Source organism: Vitis vinifera, chromosome 16, assembly GCF_030704535.1.
Source record: "Vitis vinifera cultivar Pinot Noir 40024 chromosome 16, ASM3070453v1".
In the NCBI taxonomy this organism is placed as follows: domain Eukaryota; kingdom Viridiplantae; phylum Streptophyta; class Magnoliopsida; order Vitales; family Vitaceae; genus Vitis; species Vitis vinifera.
In genome coordinates this window covers 13,267,542-13,276,932 of record NC_081820.1, presented here as the reverse complement: position 1 = coordinate 13,276,932, position 9,391 = coordinate 13,267,542, and the positions used below count along the sequence as shown (strand labels likewise).

The 9,391-nt window shown below is 36.8% G+C and overlaps 1 non-coding gene across 1 annotated transcript; it reads right to left on the bottom strand.

The window, feature by feature from the left end:
* Window positions 1–8,981: 8,981 nt before the first annotated feature.
* On the bottom strand, window positions 8,982–9,088 carry LOC132252739 (small nucleolar RNA R71). The gene has a single exon (XR_009464518.1). It is a non-coding gene; the product is annotated as a small nucleolar RNA R71 (small nucleolar RNA).
* Window positions 9,089–9,391: the final 303 nt, after the last annotated feature.

Here is a 9,391-nt window from a genome sequence, read left to right as displayed (position 1 = left end):
ACCAAGCTCCAAGAGAAAATAGATGAAGTTACCAACATTTCCAACTCATAGCCACTCATGGCATAGTTAACTTTAGGATGAATTTTCCAGGCCTTTAAACATTCCTCCAACGAATGCATCCCTTGCTCCATTGATGTCAACCAGCTTCTGGATCCATTTGTGTTTCAGCATGCCTAGCATATTACTGACACAAGTCAAGCTCCATTAATACCATTCCAAAGGTAGCAACTCTTCGGATGAGATCATCAAGTCAACCATCAGCTAGGATGCCAGATCCACATGATTGCAGAGATTCACATCATGGTAATAGTGGTTCCAAGAGTTCATCTGTTGTTTCACCATTGTTTTCCATGACATCTCCAATGGTGTCTAAAGTAGCATTGTCCTCAACTGGCTCTGGCGTGTCCATACCATTCTTATCATGTGTTGATTATCCAGATTTGCCTTCAGTATCTTGGATTGTTATTGAATTAGCTATCTCAGTAGTTTCTGATGGTTCAGCAACAACAAATTGTCTGATGGAACTTTGGGAATCGCCTTTATTGTCTCTAACAGATTCTGAAGTTTGTTTTATGTTTGTCTGACCTGCTTCTGCTTTATTCTCGCTCAGAATCATATTGACTTCTAAAGTTTTCTTTGAGGGATTAGATGGTTCATGCTGACCTCTGGATTAAAACTCCATGTGGAAACTTGATCCACTAGGACCTTTTCTGGTAATACAGACTTTGGAGATGAGGATAAACTTGAATTGTTAGAATTTTGATCGATTGCCAATTTAGGCTGCACAGCTGATGCAACGAAATTACCAGATCCTTGGGTAAACATCCTTTCTGATTCAATTCCTTTTTTCTCATAGTTGATCAACCTTGCTAGCCTTTACCTAACTTCCTTGAACCTGCATAGCAATAGGTTCACTAGCAGTATAACTAAACACTTTGGCCATCTCTCGCAGTTATTGCACGAAAAGGAGCTCTAGTTGTATAATCTCCGACAAAGTGATTTTCAGTTCTAGAACAGCAAAGACGCATGTCAGCAAAGAGGCAATTCTAGCCATTCAAGGAGAGCCTCTTCTGGAGAGGCTGCTCTTAAATGCTTATTTTCGGGACTCATAAACTCCATATGCTCCATGGTTTTCCAAGTTGCCATTTCCACCCGAATAAGAAGTTCTGTGTCCATGTCTTTTTACTATCTCCACCATCATATTTTAAACTATCTGAACCATCCACTGCCAATTTTAAAATCTGCAAATGAGACCATTTCTCGAGCTTCAACTGTTGATGCAGGTTCTTTCTTAGCCAACCTGAAGGAGGAGCAATTTTGAAATGCATCCACACTGTTTCCATCAAACTTTTCAAACCACTAAGGTTGTCACTCAAGATTAGATCTTCATTATGGTATCTAGAGAAAGACATATCCAAATCTTAGGGCCCTAAAGAGTCAGGCCAATATATATTTGCAAGCCTACTAAGGTTCCTCTCAGTACCATCAAGCATGTAAGGATCAAATGGATTGTCATTGGTTAGGTCTTTATGAACAGGATTATCCAAAAGGCACACCACATCGGGCAACCCCTCAATCAAGCAATCAGAGCCCACTTAATTAATTCTGGCAATTTGTTCACTAGCCCCAGGAGAAGGAACTCAGAACCTCCTGATGAAAAACAGGACTCTTTTGGAAAGAGAATCGCATGTTTCTTCAGCATCCCAGATGGAAGGCACGTGGGATACCAAGGCTGGTTGAAAGTTGGTCTGATCTTGATGTTTGGATATATGAGCAGCATCTCAGAATCCCGAACTGGATCAAGATTTTTCATGTACCCAAACTAATCCTCTAAAAATGGAATAGAAGCCATAGGCCAATGAATCCAAATAGCGAAGAGGGTGGCTATGCATGTAGGGAGCACAAGCACGTGGTGAAGCCGCCGAAGGAGATAGAGGGTTTGCCTGAAACTGCAATGCTGGATATTGGACAGTGAGGGCTCATCAGCTTTACTGCAGTGGAAAAAAAGTCCATCAATGAAGCGAATTTGCCAACTGCCATGGCATTTTTCCATAATCATCATCGGGGGAAAAAATGGAAAACTTATTTAAAGTGTAATATATAAAGTATGTGAGAAACTTGCCAAAGGTTTTACCTGGACATGGTATTCCACCGACCTAATTTCATACAAGTGGTGATCAATCTCCATAAGCTTCTCAGTGCTGCCATGAAAGAAGTAATCTTGATCATTAGTGTAATTTTAATTTTGTTCTACACTAATCAAACTTCTTCTATGCTCCATTTGGCTGCTGAGAAGGTCAGAAATAAATGCTACAATAGCACTTTCATTCCCACGAAGATCCAAAAACTCTTTTCTTTTCCTTCATATTCTCAGGAAACCAAACAGATGATTAGTTTTTTAATAATGAAATTGTATGTGGCAAAACAGTTAATCCATACTGAAACATTTGCAGCAGGAACAATGGCAAATATTCATGAGATTGATCTTACTAATGTTGAGTTATTAAACTAGGAGGTTAATGAGAGTTTGTCAAATTAACTAATGATATGTACTTTAAAGCAGATTAAACTTTTGTAAGTTGGTTAATAATTACTGAGTGATGTTTGATTTAAAGGTTTAATGCACCAGATAACCCTTACAAAGCATTACAATGACTCATTTTTCATTGAAAAATGCAAGACACCAAAAGTAATTTTTTGTTTTGCACCCTATCCACACTATGAAATGGCAGATTCTCATTTTTGGATGACTGAAACTGAAGATAAAACGTGCTAGAAGGTTGCCATGGTATTGTTTTCCTGGTGGTCTTTGACTTCAAAATTTGAAGACAAGAATTGACAGATCCCCCTTACCCACCAACCAAAGTGAAAGAAGAGAACAGCTTCATCCCACAGGGCAATAATTGAAACACCATTCACTAAGTATCTACCTGGAAATCACATTTTCTCATCTGCCAAACAGCACAAGTACTCAAGAGGTCCCCACCAAGTGGAAGCTAGGAGACCAACTCACTGAGTGTGATGACCACTACTCCTATGATCATTGTTACCTCTCGTCATGCACATTGTCTAAACAGGTAGGCAACAATCCTTGTAGCACAACCTTGGTAGCAGACTTTTATACAAAATGGGCTGCTCCTTTGGTGTCTAGGTGGAAAATAGGTAGACATCCTAAGTACTGATAGTGGAATAATGACATGCAAACCCCTTTAATTTTTCCAAATAGACTTTCCTAGAAAAGGAATCATAGAAATCACAACAAAATTTGAGATGAGATTTCTTGCAACCTAGATGCCCACATGTGGAACAATGAAGAACTTTCTTCCATCGTGACCTCTTATCCAAACAAGGTATAGAATGGTCCATAGGTTTAATAGCACCATTAAACAATATAGTTGGCCCATGGCATTTTCCATATGACCTATCCAGAATCTCACCTTCATCTTTCTTAAATCACTTGATATCACATACTATAGCTCGTGCTAGTTTACCATTGATAGATTCTCTCTCTAATTTTCATTTTCTCCAAATTTCAGGTTAGGCAAGCCACTAAATGTGAACTCTAATACTAAATGATGGCGAATTTAACCAAATTAAGGGACTGAAACAAGTTAGAGTTACCCCATACATGGTGAAGTCTATGAACAGGAAAAAACTCATTTTCGGATGAAGAGTCTAGGGATAAACGCGAGGGTCAGAAGGTAGTGCAGTTGAAGATGGCCATGCACGACCAATTATTTTTGCGTGTATTTTACATGCAACATTAAATTCAATGTCTAGTGATCCTCCTTGCATTTGCAATTCTTGTCAATGGTCTTCGGGCATCCAATCACCAAAGCCTCCTAGAGCTTTCTAGCAAGAAGGCAAGCAATTGTGCTTGACTCAACTCCAACAATGACTATAAACCCCATCCAAACCTATATTCTCTAATTGGATTTTGACCTTATTTCCAAATTACTCCGTTGACCACCAAAAACCTTCTTTCAAGATCCACTAGTCCAATTGGATTGTTCTCTTCCATATTTGGGTTCTCTTAAAGGAATTTCAAAGCATCCAATGTATTTAGGTGATCCAAAGGCCAAACAATGACACTTATATCTTAACCATCAAGAACTACAAGTCGATCATGTGATAGACAGGACCAATAAAAATCTTTGAATTCATCAACTAAGTTCTCGACAGCATTCGGGGATTGGACTTTGGGGCAAAACCCATTAACAATATCCCTAAAATTGATCACAAATTTTAGCTTCTAAAAGTTATTCCCTTTTTCAGACACCCCTTTGTAACAAAAGAATACTATGCTGATAGTATCTAGGAACAGTCATGAATGATTGGCCATAATACTAAAGAGTTCGAATGATTTCCATGCATCTCCATTCATTGCAGCCTCGGATATGATTGCATTCCATCTTGAACGTGTTTCTTTTTTCATAAACATCAAACAGATTCTTCACTGGACTTATGAATCTATAACCACACACTAAAGCACAACCCTCTTCTCTCAATCACAATAGAGTACAAACTAGACAATCAAAGTAAACCCCAAAGGCATGACCAAAAATAAGGACATAGATGAAGATACCAAATATGGAGATGAATAATCTCAAAACAGAGTATGACCAAGAGAACAGATAAACAAAAGACTCATTAAATGGAAACCCATTTCATGCTGAAATCAATGGGTTCCGGGACCAGTGGCACATGAAAGATTCAACGCAAATATTGAAACAAGATCAATAATAAATTCTCATTTGCAAGAGCAAACAACATTTTAGACCCAAACCAAAAAAAAAAAAAAAAAAAAAACAAAACGGTATCATAGGTTCACCATCAATCAATAGAATACTTAGAATTGTGCAAGAAAGCAAAGCACAGTCATATGAAAATAAGAAAGGTACAAGTTTTCAATGGTGACCATACTTAGAAGAACCTTCCTTCAAGCAATAATCTCCCTAGCTTCTAATAGTCTTCCTTCTCTAAGCTCGGCCTCATCCCCCTTAGCTTTTTCTCTCTGTATGAAAGGTAAGCTTCTCTTTTTTATTCTCAATTCCAAAAAAAAAAAAAAAACAAACAAACCTCTAGACTATTGACCTTATTTTCTCTTAAAAAGTTTTGACCTTGATTCTCCTTTCCAAAACATGCAGCCTATTTCCTCATGCAAAATAGAAGAGAATAAATATAAGTTAGAAATCACATAATTGAGAAACAATAAAATAAATAATAATAATAATATAACATAAGATAATAAAATAAAATTAATAAACAAACAAACAAATAAGTAAAACATACAAAAATACAAATGTCATGTATGTAACAGAAAGAGACAAGATATTCAACGAATGAAATAGCAGTGACACACATTAGATATACCCAGTAGTCACACATAGTAGTCACAGTCGCAGAGCAATTTGGATAGAAACAAAAAAATGGGTACATAAAGAATTACATAAATAGCAGTGATAATCTTAAAATTCATCAGCAAGCTTTAGAAAACCTTAAAACCTGAATAAAACTATGAAAAAAGAAACCTAACCAATATAGTAACTTGTTATGACTCTTATTTATTTCCTAAACCTCTAAATAATAAGATTAAAATAAAATAATAACTTTTTGTCTAAAATTTGAAACTTAACTTTATAATAACTTCTTGTAATAAGAGTTTCTAATGAAGAAGACTTCTAGATTTTTAAGTAAACTCAAATAGAAACTTCAGAAAAAAAAAAAAGGTTTTAGAAAATAGAAAGTTTAGAAATGAAGAAACTTCTTTTAAGGAGAAATTTCCAATAACAAAACTTCTCAAATTCTAAATGCGACTCAAACACTGATTATTAACCAATTATGACTCTAGATAGCCGTATTAGCGGTAAAAAATCACATTTTTGATGGAGGAAGGACTTGAAATACATAATAGTTTGAGGTTGTAAGCAAGATTAATATACATAAACCTTAATTCTTTATTGCAACACTCATCAGACCAAGATTAATCCACACAAATCCAGAACAGTCAAATCAAATCCAAGCAATTCGATTCCCAATTGCAACACCCACAACAACAAGATTCTCTAACATAATTCAAGAAGAATCAAATCAAACACAAAGAATATACAAATAATATGCAGTAAAGAAATTTATTGCTCACTTACTCCAGCCTTCTGAAGATATGACTTAGCACATCAAGACCAGACCATAAGACAATCACCAGCATAGAAATGACAGCTTCAATTCTAACCTCATCAGCTTCATCCTGGAGACCCAAATCCAACACTTCAAGAATGCTTTCAGTTTTTAAGCTAGGACCAATTTTGGACTGAACTTGGACCGAGAGACATTTTGTTCTCCAGGGAGGATTAGATTCAGTGAGCATAAAAGAATGGGTAAATGGAAGCTTTAGCAATATATTCACAAAATCTGCACCATCCCCATTATTTCTGAAAAGAGTATTCTCTATGGATAGAGGACCTAAATCATAAAATATAATAATAAGATATAGCTGATGCAAGTCATAAGTGATGGCATGGCAACAGATACAGTAAAGTGAAAAACTTCCAAAAGACGAAAATCTACAATCTAATTTCTAGGCAGATTACAAGCTAAATTCATGTTCACTAAGCTATAACCTGAAATGTTATGGCTATTGTGTGTGTCTCTCTCAAAGAATATTCAATTAGTTGAACAAGGCAACACCTTGAAGAATTAAAAATATTTGTTGAATGCATAATGCATCGGCAATAAGTAAAGAAACGGTATATGGCTATTGCATGTGATTACTACCCAAAAAGTGCTATTTTGCACCTTTAATTCATTATGTTTTAAGCACTTTTGTGTAGTAGTTCTCCATCTTTATTCCAATTGGCATGTTAAGGACCTAGCAATGACTTCTAATCATATTTGTGGCTAGTTTTAGTGTTTTGACAGCTTTTTGGATCATTAAGACAAGCCAAGTAAAGGAGAGAAGCAAAGAGGAAAAACAAACAGAATGAAGAAAATAGAGGACAGCAGCTGCAGTCTTCCTTTGCACTTTTGGAGCACTTCCCGAAGTCCATTTTCTACATGCTATATGCCATTTCAAAGCTCAGGAAGTCAAGAATCCAACGCTTCAAACCGTGTATGATTTGGAGTTGAAATGAGGAAGATATGGCCTTTGGAAGACAACTGCTCCAAGCTTGTGCGAAATTCGCACAACACCTTCAGCTTGTGCGAAATTCGCACAACACCTTCTCCTTGTGCGAATTTTGCACCAGCCCATGCGTGGTGTGAAATCTCCTCTGTTCTGCCGACTCCACTTTAGATATTTTCTTTTGTATTTTTTGATGTAAATTCCTTTCTTATCCCTGTAATTAGCCAATCACAGGCTTAGCTTTTGTAAAGACTATATAAGGGGTGGAAATCACCTCTCGAACAACGACGAACATATTGTATGTTTTACACTTAGTAAAATACAGGGCTCTTTTTGCTTTCCTTTTCTCTCTACTATTTTCTTTTTCTTGGAAGCCAAACAACCTCTGAGGATGTTTTCCCAGAGGATGAGAGGCTAAACTTTTGGTTTCTTGGAGTGAAGGAAGCTAGATGAAAAGTCCAGATGCTAAAGTGGAAAACTCTCGTGCATTAAATACAGGTAGTTGGAGTTCATAAATGGCTTTTAAATCTAAAGTTTTTCTTTAAATCCCTTAGAATCACTTTGAATGGCCAATACATGGTAAGCTTCAGGTCTCTGTGGATACTTATTGCTAGATCCATATCAGACCATTAGTTATCATGTACGAGCTATTGGAAAGTAACTCAAGGTGAAGACCCATAGTGTCTAAAGCCATTAATGGAACTTGACTACAATTTCTATTGACTTTTTATGGATTAAATCTTCATTGTTAAACCTATACCGGTTCGGGAAACAACCATCCTTTATGTTGTTGTCCCCAATGAGAGAAGAAAAATCAGGAATTTCCCACTTTGCATTTTGAACTTGATCCTAGTAACCCTTAGCTTCGGGAGACCTTCTTTCTTCCATTTTTACTTAGTTTTATGTTAGTTTAGTTTCAAACACCACTTTCAAAACAAATTTTATTTTCTTTTAAACTTGAAGTTTTTGACAAAGGAAATCATCAGATTCAATTTCTAATCTTGAGTATATCACTGGTAGAATGAAAACCCATCCTAGAGTTTGACCCTAGAGCTGCTATACTATAGTAGATTTGCTACGCTAGTATGAGGTCATAGGATTTATAAATGTTTTTTATTAAAATACCCGACTTTCACGGAATCAAAATGGCGCCATTGCCGGGGATGGTGCCACTTTACAGTGATATGACCTTTTCAGAGTACTTGTGATCTTCATCACAAGTTTGGTGAATTCCTTTTTCACTAACTTCATTTTTCTTTTAATTGTAGAATTCCTTTTGTTTTCTTTCTAACCTTAACTTTCTTCTAGTTTTCTTTTGTTTTTGTTGTCTTTGTTTTGTTTTCAGGTAAGTAGTAACTTGTGCATGCCCTATTGGATTCGGGACCAAGAGGGAAGACTAGTAAGGATTGAGAATCCTCAAGACACAGAGTTGGATATCTGTGTAAACATCATGGACCCTCCACAAGAGGATCAGAATTCTCAACACGGTCAAGGGGGTAATCTAAATGCATATCTATCCATGAGGGATAGAATGCACCCACCAAGGATGAGTGCACCCTCATGCATCGTACCTCCTCTTGAGCAGCTGATTATAAGGCCCCATATTGTGCCCCTCCTACCAAATTTCCATGGAATGGAGAGTGAGAACTCATATGCCCACATCAAGGAGTTTGAGGAGGTGTGTAATACTTTTAGAGATGGAGGAGCTTCAATAGACTTGATGAGACTCAAGCTATTCCCTTTTACTTTGAAGGACAAGGCAAAAATATGGCTTAACTCTTTAAGGCCCAAGAGCATAAGGAATTGGGTTGATCTTCAGGCCGAATTTTTGAAGAAATTTTTCCCCACCCATAGGACCAATGGGTTGAAGAGACAAATCTCAAACTTTTCTGCAAAAGAAAATGAGAAGTTCTATGAATGTTGGGAAAGGTATATGGAGGCCATCAATGCTTGTCCTCATCATGGCTTTGATACATGGCTCTTGGTGAGCTATTTTTATGATGGGATGTCTTCCTCCATGAAGCAAATTCTTGAAACCATGTGTGGGGGAGATTTTATGAGTAAGAATCCTGAAGAAGCCATGAACTTTTTAAGTTATGTGTCTGAGGTATCAAGAGGATGGGATGAGCCTAACTCAAGAGAAATGGGAAGTATGAAAGCTCCTGTAAATCCAAAGAGTGGAATGTACATGTTAAGTGAGGACATGGACATGAAAGCTAAGGTGGCAACAATGGCAAGGAGGTTGGAAGAACTTGAGTTGAAAAAGATGCA